The following is a 15,476-nucleotide window of genomic DNA, read 5'->3' on the forward strand; positions in this document are numbered from 1 at the left end:
TGTACCCACGGACTGGAGATGTGCAAATGTGACCCAATTCACAAAGGAGGATCGAATGGCACCACAAGTAAATATAGACCTATTAGTTTAACTTCTGTTCCAGGAAAATTAATGGAGGCACTGGTTAAAGCAGCACTTCAGGATCATCTAGACAAGACTTCAGTTATGGCTCGGACACAGCATGGTTTTGTTAAGGGAAAGTCTTGCCTGACCAATTTGATTGGCTACTATGATGTGGTCACAAAGGAACTGGATGCAGGGAATACCTTTGATATCATATATCTGGATCTTAGAAAGGCTTTTGATACTGTTAGACATGGAAGACTGCTGCAAAAATTGGAGCAATGTGGCATTGGAGGCAAATTGCTGCTATGGATAAAGAGATGGTTGAGTGGGAGAAGACAGAGAGTGATAATCAATGGACACTGCTCATCGGGGACTAATGTTATTAGTGGAGTCCCTCAGGTTTCAGTATTGGGTCCATTGTTGTCTTCTGTATTTATAAATGATATTGATGAGGGTATACCAAGCTTAATGTCCAAGTTTGCAGATGATACGAAGGTTGGCAGGGTTGTTAAGGACAATAATGAGAGTACGCTGCTGCAACAGGATCTAGAAACGTTGATCAGATGGGCTGAGAGGTGGCAAATGAAGTTTAACATTGACAAATGTAAAGTACTACATATGGTAAGCAGCAACCCCAGAGTGTCATATCAACTCTGTGGTACTACACTGACAGTGGTAAAGAACGAAAAGGACCTGGTGGTAATTGTGCAGGCAGATATAAAGTTTTCTGAGAAGTGCAGATGGTCTGCAAGAGTAGCTCATAGTGTTCTGTCAATGATATACAGGAATCTTTCTAGCAGAGATAAGGAGGTGATTATCCCATTATATAAGGCAATAGTCAGGCCACACCTTGAGTACTGTATACAGGTCTGGAGGCCTTATTTTAAGAAGGATGTTGAGCTGGAACAGTACAGGGAAGGGCAACAAGATTAGTGAATGGAAGAAAGGGTTGCTCTTATGAAGAAAGGCTTAAATTTTGCAAATTACAGTGTCTGGAGACTAGGCACGTGCGAGGTGATCTGATTGAGGTGTATAAAACCTTAAATGGTTTGAGCATGCTCAATGCTGATGGAATTTTTCCTCTTGCCCAGAATAATCACTTGAGACGGCATATATTCAAATTGAGGAAAGACAGATGTAGGATAGATGTATGGAAGTTTGCCTTTAGCCAGTGGGTGGTTGGTTGGTTGGTGGAACAGACTTCCATCCTTTGTTGTGGAAGTTGATAGCCTAAATAAATTTAAGGATGAGCTGGACAGGTACTTGGAACGAACGGAGGGGTGAAATGGAATGGTTTTTTTTTTTTTTTTTGGCTGATGCTGCATAAGCTTTCTTTCTCGCATCAGATGATTCTATGAATGCTAATGCTAATGCTAACAATATTTCTCAGTTGGTATGAAAAGCCTAGTAGCTTCCAAGATTAATTCTTTGAATGCTTTCCATTTTGAATTTGCTGTTGGTAACATAAATTGGTCTCACCATATAGAATTTAAATACTGTCTCAGAGCTCTGTAGTCACCTTTATGAAAGGAAAAACTCTTCCCTTTACCCCTGATGGTAGTTACCTCTTTGAGTAAATCCCTCTTCAGCACCTCTGATCACTGCTGTCTAGTGGTTCCTTTATCTGCAGATTCTTAATGCATGAAGAATCACAACTGATAATCAGATAAAGAGTATTACTCCCTCTAGTTGCTGTAGAAAACAATCATCCAATTAATTAGTTGCCCGGATAGCACAGTCGGTAGAGCGTTAGGCTTTTAACCTAACGGTCCAGGGTTCGAATCCCTGTTCGGGCGTGTTTTGCTTTTTAGCCCCGGGGGCTCACATCTGGTGAGTATGGGCTTGGCACACCTAGGGTCCTGAGCTGGATATCATCATTCTTCTCTTTCTTGGTGATTCCCTTCTACTTCTCTCTCTCTCTCTCTCTCTCTCTCTCTCTCTCTCTCTCTCTCTCTCTCTCTCTCTCTCAGGGTTACTCGGGAACTTTCTTTTTTTTTCCTGGTGCAGCATAAGCCTCAGGCTTCCTTGCATCATATGAATAATAATAATAATAATCCAAAAAGCCTTGCTAATGTGTGAGTGACCAACCCACAAATTCCACTCAATATCTGGGAAATTATAATCCCCAATTATAAGGCACTGTGATTTACTGGCCCATTCTATTTCTCTGTACAGCTGTTTATTATACTCATCAGAATCATTAGGCCTAACTCCTACTCTCAATTTTGGTTTCAAAGTGCTTAGGTCACACCAAATTGACTCGACACTACACTGTCCAGCCATGTCGACTGGCAGTACTTCCTTTGATTTTATGTATTTCTTAACTAATCGCATAACCCTCCTCCCGTCCTATCCTGCCTTCCTGTACTCATTGTACTCCCCAAATTCCAGTTCTGCATTCCTTATATCTGTGTGACACCACGTCTCTGATATCCCAACAATACAAAGGGTACTAGGAAAGTTTTGCAATACAGCTTTGTTTATTTAATTTTTTCAAAGTAATTTCCTCTACATTCAATACACCTCTCCATCCTCCGAAACCAATCTTTAAACCAGTTCTGCCAAGTTTCACTAGGGAGTAAAGCACACTCGTTGTCCCAAGCCCGTAGAAGGTCCTCATCACTGGAAAACCACCTCCCTTTTAGCTTCATTTTCACATGCGGGAACAGTGCAAAGTCGCAGGGAGCAAGGTCTGGACTGTAGGGAGGGTGCTCGAGAAGTTTCAGTCCTGTTGTGGTCAAATATTCGGTGCAGGCTTTGGCACGGTGAGCTGGAGCATTATCGTGATGGAGGTACCAGGTGTCCATTCTTGACTTTGGCCGCAGGTTCTTTAGGCAGGCATTGTTCAGTATACCACTTAGATGTGACTGTCTTCTGCGTGTCCAAAACGACACGTTCCATAATTCCACTCGATTTGAAAAATACAGCTATCATTTTCTTCTTTACAGATCGGGATTTTCTGACAATTACAGGTGTGTCGTCATCATCAAAGACCCAAACTTTGTTTTGAGCCTTGGTCGGCAGATCGTAATAGTACAGCCAAGTCTCGTCACCTGTCACGATGTTGTTCACATACCGAGATTGTCCCTTATCAAACTTTTTTAACATCTCCCGGCACCAAGTCACACATCATGTCATCTGCTCTTCAGTCAGTTGATGCGGCACCCAGAGAGAACAAAGTTTCTTCACGTGCAAATGATCTTGCAGAATCGAACGAATTGCTGGTGCATTTAGGCCCAAAGTATCCTCTATCTGTTGGTAGGTCACTCGCCTGTTTTCGTCAAGCATTTTCCTCACAGCAGTAACGTTTTCCTCCGTAACTGACGTTCGTGGCCTTCCCGGCCTCTCAGAATCCTCCAGAGTGAAATTTCCCCTTAGGAATTCTCTATACCACCTGAATATCGTTGTACGATGTGGACAATCATCATCTAGTGCAAGAGTCATTTCTTCTAAGCACTGGTCTATGGTTAAACCACGCACGAAATTATACCGCAAAACTGTCCTTATCTCATTTCGTGACCACGATGCCATCGCAAGCACTTTACACTCTCACTACTAATGAATAACTGAGCCCATCGACTTGGCGCGGCGGCTACTATGCACGTATGAACATGTCTCAACATGCAGCAACAAGCAGCTTCCTGTGATTCATTGTTGTGTCATATTGCAAAACTTTCCTAGTACCCTTTGTATCTGCCTTTGATGTTTTGACTAACACCTCAAATTGATCAAATTTATTTAACAAACTCCTATCACTGGTTTTCACGCAAGTATACATGCACCCTGTTCCTATTCTTAGCTACCTTAACACAGCCCATGTATTTACTTGTTCTGCAATGATTCCCAGCAGTCTCTGGAATCCCCTGCACCTTGTTTAACAGGCTGCTGCTCATTCCAATAGAAGCAGTGCAAGAATCACTTTCACCTCTGCCAGCAGCTACTGTTCATCTATTAATCAGTGTATCCTCCCCCAAGATAGCAGTTTTCCGACCCACCTAACACTGCCTCAATAGCATCAGCAAATATTCTTGCACCCTTTCTATTTAAGTGTATCCCATCCCTGTAGAAGCAGTTTCTCCTGTTAACAAGTACAGACCAGGCTGAAAAAAATTCTACCACTTGCGCCTTGCACAATCTTTCCAGGGCCGAATTGATCGACTAGGCTCTCGTCATATACTCCCTCCTATCGTGTCTGGGCAGATTTGCAGACACTTTCAAATTCAACCCTAACTCATGGCTTTATTTCAACGTTGACCTGTACTTCTTAAGTAATTCTGCCAGTCTCCTGTTCTTAATATCATTAGTGCCAACATGTACAACAATATCACCTTTTGTGCACTTAAAAGATGATATCCAATCTGCAACATCATCAACCTTTGCCCCTGGCAGACATTCTGGTGTTTCGGCTATCCCCATTAATCCATTACCTTGTAATTGCAAATGTTCAATTTGAATTGCCATTTCACAGCCGATCTTACTAATTTTTCCAAATCTGGTTGCAGTAGCAAAAGCAAAACAGAAATAGAAACAAAATAGAAATCAGAACTTCCATTATTAAGCACCCTGAAAACATTTGTATCATCTGAAAACTTATATTTTAAGCTTGATAGGCTTCATCATTATCATTAATACTTAACATTCTTAATACTAAAAACAACAAGCCCACTACTGAACCCTGAAGGACTCCACTAATAACATTAGTCTAAGAAGAGCAATGCCCACTGATAACCAGTCTTTTTCTCCAAAGTCTTACTCAGGCAGCTGGTTAGAGAAATTGGTCTATAGTTGTTAGGAATAGAATGGTCTTTTCCAGGTTTAGGTATGGCTATTACACAAGAATGTTGCCAGGAAGTAGGGAATATATGTTCTGAGAATATTCTATTGTAAAAGTTTAGCAATGAAATTAGTGATTTCTGATTTAGGTGTTGAATCATTATATTGTAGATTCCATCAGGGCCAGGAGAGTTGTTTCTTGAGGTATATATAAATTCTTTCAGTTCAGATATTGTGAGTGGTTGGTTATAGGTAAAAGGACATGTAGTTTTGAAGTTTAGTTTCCTTTTCTCAGCTTCAGCTTTGATTTTTTGAAAAGATGGTTGATATGCAGTTGAGGCAGACAATTCACAGAACACCGTTCCTAGGGCATTGGCAATTTCATCAGCAGAAGAGATCTCCTTCCCATTCCAATTAATAATAGGAGAAGGCAACTTATGATATTTACCATTTAGTTTGTTTATTTTTTCCCAGATTATTTGGGTATCAGTGTCTTTGTTGATTGAGGAGGCAAATTTTATACACGAGTCTTTTTTCGCCTTCCGCCGGATATAATGAGCTTTGGCTCTCAGTCTCTTGAAGTTAATAAGGTTGGCAGCGGTGGGATGTTTGTGGAAAGTGTTCCATGCTTTGTTTTTTTCTCTCTTCGCTTTATTACAATCACCATTCCACCAGTGATTGGTATGCCGATGGTTTCTTATTTGAGACTGTGGGATGGCGGCTTTTGCAGCTGTTAGTATCTGCATTGTGATATGATCGGTGACAGTGTCAATAGCAGAAGACTATGGTGTCATCATCAAAAGATACATGACTGGTAAATTTCGTCCAGTTTGCTTTGGAAAATTTCCATTTTGTCTTTGTTTCAGTTTGTTTGGAATGGGTGGTTTGAATACTACAGATCAGAGGATAGTGTTCACTATTTAGAGGATTGTCGTGTACTGCCCACTCTATAGTTGGGAAGAGGATCGGAGAGCAAATTGAGAGATCTCTTTCACTGGTTGACTCAGTAGGAAAATGGATATATGTCGGTAAGCCATTATTCAATAGTGTTAAATTTTCTCGGTCAAGTAACATTTCAATGAGTTCACCACATCCATCTGAGACCAGAGATCCCCATAATGGATGATGCCCATTAAAATCTCCTAGTAAACAAATAGGAGGTGGTAACTGAGAAATTAGATTTAACAGTTGCTGAATTGTACATGATTGATTCGGTGGATGATAAACTGAGGCTAGTGCCACTGTGATACCGATTATTATACGGGTAGTAACAGCTTCTAATGATATTTGCAATGGAATGTGCCTGGAGGGGACTTGTGATTCCACTAGTATAGCTACTCCTCCGTGGGGGCTATTAGTTTCAGATCGATCTTTTCTGAAGATAGTATAATTTTTGACTGAAACGGATATTTTTGTTGTTAGATTTGTCTCTTGCAGGTATATGGCAGCAGGATTGTAACGGTTAATTAGTTCATAGATATCATCAATATTGCTGCTAAAACCTCTGCAATTCCATTGTACGATTTGTTCCATTATTTGGTTTTGTGAGCGGAAGGAGTCTGTTTGCTTTTTGTGAGTGGCTTGTTTATATCTGTCGTTTTTGATTTTTCTTTTCTTGAAAAATTTGGGCGTCTTGAGTCATTGCCTTCTTCCATATCATCATCTGCATGTATTTCAAGCAGATCTTCTGAGTTGGTGGTATTATCAGTGTCCATGCTTGAGGTGAGAGATTGCTTCACCTCAACTGGATCTAATTTTTGCAAATTTTCCGCTGCTTGACAATGGGGAAGGCTCTGGGATGGAACTGTCAGTGGCGTATTACTGCATTGATCGACTGCCTTTGATGGATGTTGGACCAAGAGGACTGATCGAGCCCAGTCTGAGATCGATGTATCTGGAGGGATGGACACTTCTGTCTGACATGCTACTGACTGGTGACTATAAGTAGCAGAGACATAAGTGCATTTTGGATTATTTAATCTTACTTGTTTTCTTGCCTCTTGGTAGGAAACTTTATTTTCAACTTTATACTTTTATATCTTTTTCCCCAACTTCCAGAGGTCGCAGTCTTTGGAGTATGCCGGATGGCTGCCCTTGCAATTTGGGCACTGTGGGGTTGGTGCCTTACATTCTGTTTGTGTGTGAGTTTTGCACCCACAGTTTGTAAATGTTGCGTCTCCATGGAATGCTGTCTGAGAATGGTCAAATTTCTGGCATTTAAAACATCTTAGGGGGTTCGGGCTCACATCTGGTGAGTATGGGCTTGGCAAACCCAGGGTCTTGAGCTGGATATCATCATTCTTCTCTTTCTTGGTGATTCCTTTCTACTTCTCTCTCTCTCTCTCTCTCTCTCTCTCTCTCTCTCTCTCTCTCTCTCAGGGTAACTCGGGAATTTTTTTTTTTTTTCGGCTGGTGCAGCATAAGCCTTGGGCTTCCTTGTACTGTGTGGCTAATAATAATAATAATAATAATAATAATAAAATAATATGGCCAAATGCAACGGTTTAAATATCCTGCCTTGACTGAAGCTGGTAAGTTTGGTGAAAATGAAAAATGAAAGTAAATGAAGTAAAATGAAAGTTAAAATTATACTCCGGGTAGGAACTAAACTGCCATCTTTTCGGATCATGATCCTCTTTGCCTGAGTGACTTTTTGTTGTTTAAGTTCCTGGGCTATTTCATCTTCAGGAACGTTCAATAGACCCCATTCAGTGATCACTCCCTTTGAAGAATTGAGGGTGGTATGTGGTGTGATTTTAACTGGGATTCCACTCAAGGATGTCAGACTTAATAATAGTTCAGAGTGTCGAGAACTGGTGGTCTCTATTAATAAATCTCCAGATTGGAGACGTTTCACCATTTTGGTGAACCTGCGGCATGTTCGAGGCATCTCTAAATGATAAAGGGGGAGAGCTTGCCCACAGGTTGTGTTGACAGAGAATGTATTATCAGGAATGCTGGTAATTCCTGTCTGCCAATGTCTTTCTTCATTCTCTTCGAGAGAAAGAAGTCATGGTCAGTGTCGTGAATGTCATTTGCTTGAGAGCTCTTCGGCTCTCAAGCATGGAAAATCACTTGTTTCCATCTCTGCTCATTTTAGCCTCGGGAGTTGTCTTATGCCCCAGGTTACCGGCCCCACCACGTGGAGGCAGGAGCGGTGCCACCAGTGACCAAGCGGTTGTTGAAGTAAGTAAAGGGTTAGTAATGAATATATAGAATAAAAAAGAAAGGTAGATTTCCTCTCTCGGTTCTTACTTTTGTCCTTTAAAGTTTTTATAATGCCCTTATAAATGATTCCGTAATTTAATATAAGGTGGATAATTAAAAATAAATCTTATTACCAGAGGCTTTTTACTATTAAGGTGTTATTTTCAGCTTTGCTGCATTTAGTTAAATTTACTTGTATTTTTTTCATCCTTATGGTCTTCATTGAATTGAATATCCTGATTTTTGAAGTGCTGTTTTAAACAGTCATTTATATAAATTGTGAATTTCAAGTTTGTATTCAGTAGTTACAAATACATATTGATCTGGTTTGTTTTACCAGTAAGGACTTTCAGAATACCAAAGTCTTGATTGATTTAGCTAGTACTTGCAGTAAAATAAATACATCTACAATTTGGCTACATATATTAATATCTTATTCAATGCAAAAGAGTTTAATCTGTGTTCCCTGTGTTTGGCCTTTATAGATTCGACAAGTCTGTTCAAGAGGACTTGCTCTTATGTGAATCGTTGCAAAGTAACACTGCTGGTGAAAAAATATTCAGTGGCATCAACAGTTTTAGGCAAAAGCATGTGCAATTCAGTGGGAATAATGCGTTGACATATATAGTGCTGGTTCCACCACAGTGATTGCAAAAATCATTGTGGCTCTAATGTAGATCAAAAGTATTTTACCAGAAAGTATCAGAAGACATTGCATGTTACACAGATGTGCATTAGCACTTAAAAAAAAAATCTGCTTACATCTCTGTAAACTGTGTTAGACCAAGGCTGTATGAATTATCAACACACACACACACACACACACACACACACACACACACACACACACACACACACACACACACACACACACACACTTCTTCTGCATACAGAAGTGAGTGGTGTTCATGAGGTCAAGTTCTACTAAGACTTTTTGAGTTATGTTGGGAACTGTTGATTTTCATGGAGTCTACATTTTGACTGTCTGATTGTTTGATTGTTGACTTGTGTGCCTTGCAGAATTTTATAAATTAAATGACATGAATCTGTCAGTTCAAGGAAAGAATATGGCTATTTTCATCATTATTAATGAAATTGCAGTTTTGGTCATTGTATGTTAAAAGAAAACTTCAATTGTTTTTTCTAGTCTCTAATTTTTTGATTGCAGTGCCATTGTACAGCAATTAAGGGACTTTACCTCTACTCTATTAAAATATTTACCTCCATCTAATGATAATGCCCACATTCAAAATCCATTTACACTTACAGTCAAACCAAACCAGTTGCATTATTATTGCAGGATTATGGGAATGACTGGTATGCCTCTCAACTGAAACAAAACTTTTCAACAAATTTTCACTAAATGATTTTTGAAGCAGTTTAATTCAAGAGTACAAAAGGCTTTTTGTGTTCATCTTCCTTTTGCTAAAATGTAGCTATGTAAAATGGGATTTTCATTTTGTTGAAGCATAATTGCATCAACAAAAACAAAATATAGGAATAGGCTTGATGTTGCAACTAATGTAATGATCCAACTCAGCAACACCATTCTTAATACAGTATACCTTCGTTAATTTAATATCTGATTATTCAAAGTGCAATGTATTTCTAAGTCACTACCATTCCCCAACCTAGAATATAGGATTTTATGTGCATCTTGGTGCAGATTATTCAAGATACAACTGCAATATATGTATATATACTGAACAATACAAAACATGATTTCCTAATGCAGATAGTACTGTATATCTTTAAGTCACTACATGTACGAGGGGGTATCAAAAGGTTCGTACCCTAACCTAGAAATAATAGCCCTAGAAAGGTGAAACTCACAGGAACTTTAATCCTTTTCTATGTATTTTCCATGTAAAGTAACACATTTCTCCCATCTATTGATCAGTTTTTTAATGCCTTGATTATGATCAAGGCATTAAAGTCTGCACTTTTTGCCTAAAACCACAATTCCACTTCATTGAAGAATTTCTGAGATGAATCAAAGCGGCGTCCAGGCAATGGTTTCTTAATTTCTCGAAACAAGAAGTCAGTCTGACGGTGCTAGGTCAGAGGAATAGTGTGGGTGCTGCAGTAGTTCAAAAAGAGGAATAGTGTGGGTGCTGCACTGGACAACAAAGTTGGTGGTGGTGGTGGCAATGGCTGTGTGGGCCAGTGCATTGTCTGATAGAAGATGGACACCTTTGGTTAACACGCCTTTTCACCTTCAAAGCATCGCATAACTTTTTCAAAAGATTTCTGTAGTATTCTCCAGTAAGTGTGGAATCACGAGTTAGGTAATCTGTCAGGATAACCCCTAATCTGTCCCAAAACATGGAGAACATCACCTTCTTCACAGATGAAGTGGTCTTTGTCTTTTTTGAGAGGTGGGGAGGAGATGTGCTTCCACTGCTTTGACATATATTTAGTCTCAGGATCATACTGGTATGCCCAGCATTTATCATTTGTCACCAACTGATCAATAAAGTTCTCAACATCTGCATTACACAAATCCAACAGTTTGCAAGAACATTGCATTCGACATTGCTTCTGCAAAGGCGTCAGAAATATTGGAACCCATTGTGTGGAGACCTTAGACATGTGCAGCTGGTCATGTAAATTGCTGTGGGCAGACCCATAACTAATTCACACTGCATTTATGATGAATTGAATTGTCACGCATTCTGTTACTCAGCACCAGCTGTTCAACCTTTGCAACCATCTCACTGTCTGTGGATGTTGATGGCCTTCCTTCTCTTGGCTCGTCAAAGACACTTGTACAACCGCACTGGAACTCCTGTTTCCACTTTTTTATGGTGTCATAGGATGAACAATCCTGCCCATATACAGCTTTCGTTTCTTCATAAATTTCCTGAGCTTTCTTGCACTGCAAATCCAGGAACTTGATCACTGCTCGATACTCCACTTTGTCACAGCATCCTTCCTCAGATTACAGGTTCCACCTCTGGTGTACGATCACCTATGGGAATGAAATTTCACGTGTTATTGAATATGTAGAAAACTTATATTAAAAATGCATCTTCCTACTGATGATTTATCTAGTTCAGGGTACGAACCCTTTGATACCCCTCGTATGTTCTCAATTTGAGAGAGAGAGAGAGAGAGAGAGAGAGAGAGAGAGAGAGAGAGAGAGAGAGAGAGAGAGAATAACAATAAAATGCTTCAGAGAAGAATGTACTCTGAAATGATTTTAAAACAATTAATTATTCTTCTTAAGGACTGTTTAATGGAAAATATAAAGTCGGTTAATTTCTCGCACACAATACAAAGATTTCTGAGATTTATTTTTGCTGCCGTAATAGTCACGCAGCCCGATGTATAGGCTGTGCATTAAAACAAGTTTGTTTATGCATAATTGTACATACCTTTTAAGGAAAGAGTATCCATATTTTGGAATATTATTTTTGCTGTTTAATACTTGCAAAAAAGGCCTCCATTGCAAATGGCCTCCGTAGCCAAGTGGTCAGGAGTGGGAGTGCAGTAGTACATGCTTTTTGAGTAGAACAGGGTTCAAGCCCCTAACTGCTAAATATGGTCGATTGACACTGGATTGCGTGCAGATTATGGTCTATTTCCCTCAGAATGAGGTTATTGGTAAGTTTCTCCTTGTGCAGAGCTTACAGATTATAGGAAAATGATCACTATTTAATGGGTTCTCTGAGACTCTCCAATCGAAGTCTGGAAATAATGTGGGTGAGCATATCGACAGGTCTATAGCAGAGGTTGAGCCTGTTGGAAAATGGACATAGGTGTGGGAGCCTGTGTTAAGCAGAGTGAGATTATTCGTACAAGAAAAGCCTCTATCGTGCATCCCCGGCTGTCTGTCTGCAAAGATCCCCATAACAGGTGATGCGCATTAAAATCACCCAACAGGCAGAAAGGAGAGGGTAGTTGTAGGATAAGGTCATTTAGTTCAGTTATCAAGCAGTTCTGATTTGGTGAGATATGTATGGATACAAGTGTAAGCACTGTACCAAGAGCAAGGCGCACTGCAACAATTTCTAAAGTGGTTTGTAGGAGAATAGGTCTGGAAGAGATTTTACTGTCAATCAGTATAGCTACACCACCATGTGGAGAGATCCTGTCATGACTGAATATTGTATAGTTTTTAACTGAAAGTGTCACTTGCGGAGAAAGATTCATTGGAACAACGGGTTGCTGTTACCAAGAAAGGCTTAAGTTCTGAAAATTGGAGTGTCTGGAGACTAGGCACCTGTGAGGTGATCTTAATGAGGTGCATTAGTAGAGGCATATAATGCAAGAAAGCAAGCTTATGCAGCATTAGCCAAAAAAAAAAACCGCTCCCATTTCACCCCTCTATTTGGTCTAAATACCTGTCCAGCTCAGTCTTAAATTTATTTATGCTATCAACTTCCACAATGAGGGATGGAAGTCTTTTCCACCAACCAACTACCCGCTGGCTAAAGGCAAACTTCTGCACATCTGTCCTACGTCTGTCTTTCCTCAATTTGAATTTATGCCCTCTCAGGTGATTATTCTGAGTAAGAGGAAGAATCCCATTAGCATTGAGCACGCTCAAACCATTCAAGACTTAATACACCTCAATCAGATCGCATCACAGGTGCTTAGTCTCCATACACTGTAATTTGCAAAATTAAAGCCTTTCTTTGTAAGAGCAGCCCTTTGTTCCATTCACTAATCTTGTTGCCTTTCTCTGTACTTGCGCCAACAGCTCTACATCCTTCTTAAAATGAGGCCTCCAGACCTGTATACAGTACTCAAGGTGTGGCCTGACCATTGCCTTATACAAGGGGATAATCACCTCCTTATCCCTGCTAGAAAAATTCCTGTATATCATTGACAAGACACCATGAGCTACTCTTGCAGACCATCTACACTGCTCAGAAAACTACATATCTGCCTGCACAATTATTGCCTGCTCATTTCTGTTCTCTACCAATGTCAGTGTAGTAACACAGAGTTGATACGTCACTCTGGAGTTACTGCTTCCCATATGTAGCACTTTTTATTTGTAAATGTTAAACTTCATTTGCCAGCTCTCAGCACATCTGCTCAACTAATCTAGATCCTGTTGCAGCAGTGTACTGTCATTAGTGTCCTTGACAACCCTGCCAACTTTCGTATCATCTGCAAACTTGGACATTAAGCTTGATATACCATCATCAATATCATTTATAAATACAGAAAACAACAATGGACCGAACACTGAACCCCGAGGGACTCCACTAATAACATTAGTCCACGATGAGCAGTGCCCATTGATTACCACTCTCTGTCTTCTCCCACTCAACCATCCCTTTATTCATAGCAGCAATTTGCCTCCAATACCACACTGCTCCAATTTGTGAAACAGTCTTCCATGTGCAACAATATCAAAAGCCTTTCTAAGATCCAAATATATGATATCAAAGTTATGTCTGTGTTGTTTGTTTGTTATTTACAAGCATTAGCAACTAAGGCCATATTGCCCCTATATACGTTGGTCATTCCCAGGGACTCACATCTGGTGAGTATGGGCTTGGCACACCCAGGGTCCTGAGCTGGATATCATCATTCTTCCATTTCTTGGTGATTCTCTCTCTCTCTCTCTCTCTTTCTCTCTCTCTCTCGGGGTAATAGGAATTTTTTTTTGTTTTTTTTTTTTTGGCTGGTGCAGCATAAGCCTCAGGCTTTCTTGCACCATATGGCTAATAATAATAATAATAATTCCCTTACCTTTCCACATCCTCTGTATTTGGTGGTCACAGGCTCGAACCCCGGGCTAATCAAGAAGCGTGTGCTACGCACTACTGCTCCTACCCACCTGGCTACGGAGGCACCCAATATCAAAGTTATTCCCTGCATCCAATTCCTTTGTGACCACATCATAGTATCCAATCAAATTGGTCATGCAAGACCTTCCCTTAACAAACCATGTCTGAGCTATAGCTGAAGTTTTGTCTAAATGATCCTGCAGTGCTTCTTTAACTAGTGCCTCCATTAATTTTCCTCGAACAGAAGTTAAACTAACAGGTCTATAATTACTTGTGTCACCCTTTTATCCTCATTTGTGAATTGGGGCCACATTTGCACATCTCCAGTCCATGGGTACCTCCCCTGAGTCCAAAGAAGCTCTCATAATTATGGGTAAAGGTTAGCTTACTTCCTTTGCTGCCTTCTTTAATATAACTGGATAGATCCTGTCCACCCCGGGTACCTTTTTTATGTTTATCTTCAACAATTTCTCCTCCACTTTTCTCTCATTTATTACAAAATCTTCTAGCTCACTGCCAGAGTTTAACTCACCTCTGGTATTCCCCTCCCTGAATGAGTATTTTGCATCTACATTCACCTCATGGGTGAATGTAGATGCAAAATTCTCATTTAGTTTGTTAGCCACCTGAGCAGGATCATCAACAGTTGAACCATCAATATCCAGTGGACCAATCTGATTCATCCCTTTCCTTCTAGAGTTTACATAGGTAAAGAACTCTTTGTTGTTTTTCTTTGCATCCTTTGCTAAGGGCTTCTCATAATCTGCCTTTGCCTGCCTAATCTACTTTGTGACTTGGTTACAGACCAGCTTATATCTATCGTAGGCTTCCATGTCACCCATTAATTTATATGTATCCCATGCATTTTTCTTCTCTGCCATGTCTCAATAGTTCATCTGACATCCATTTAGGCTTAAACCTTGAACAATATTTCTTAGTTGGTATGTAAAGCCTAGTAGCTTCCAAGATAAATTCTTTGAATGCTTCCCATTTTGAATTTGCTTTTGGTAACATCATCAGTTGATCCCACCATATGGAATTTAAATACTGTTTCAGACCACCGTAGTTTCCTTTACGAAAGCAAAAACCCTTCCCTTTACACCTGATGGTAGTTACGTCTTTGAGGAAATCCCACTTCAGCCCACTGTGATCACGGCCACCTAGTGGTTCCTTTATCTGCAGATTCTTAATGCATGAAGAATCACTACTGATAATCAGATCAAGAGTATTGCTACCTCTATTTGCCTCCCAAATATGCTGTTGACCCCGGGGCTCACATCTGGTGAGTATGGGCTCGTCATACCCAGAGTCCTGAGCTGGATATCACCATACTTCTCTTTCTTGGTGATTCCCTTCTAGTTCTCTCTCTCTCTCTCTCTCTCTCTCTCTCTCTCTCTCTCTCTCTCTCTCTCAGTGTAACTCGGGAATTTTTTTTTTTTTTTTGGCTGGTGCAGCATAAGCCTCAGGCTTCCTTGCACCATGTAGCTAATAATAATAATGTAGAAAACAATCATCCAAGAAATCCACAAAAGCCTTACTAGTGTGCGAGTGACCAATGCACAAATTCCAGTCAATATCTGGGAAATTAAAATCTCCCATTATAAGACTCTCTGATTTTCTGCCCCACTCTATTTCCCCGTAGAGTTTCTTATTATACTCATCAGAGTCATTAGGCCTATAACA

At 40.1% G+C, this 15,476-nt stretch overlaps 1 protein-coding gene and 1 non-coding gene across 2 annotated transcripts in view; one reads left to right on the forward strand and one right to left on the reverse strand.

Annotated features, from left to right (window-relative positions):
* The window catches only part of LOC150085750 (AP-5 complex subunit beta-1-like), an 842,186-nt gene that overhangs the window by 385,896 nt on the left and 440,814 nt on the right, over positions 1 to 15,476 (reverse strand). The gene's annotated exons all lie outside the window — the stretch shown is intronic.
* On the forward strand, positions 1,790 to 1,862 carry TRNAK-UUU (transfer RNA lysine (anticodon UUU)). Its single transcript has one exon. It is a non-coding gene; the product is annotated as a tRNA-Lys (tRNA).

Source organism: Mastigoproctus giganteus, chromosome 5 (assembly GCF_048544385.1).
Source record: "Mastigoproctus giganteus isolate SK-2022 chromosome 5, ASM4854438v1, whole genome shotgun sequence".
NCBI lineage: Eukaryota > Metazoa > Arthropoda > Arachnida > Uropygi > Thelyphonidae > Mastigoproctus > Mastigoproctus giganteus.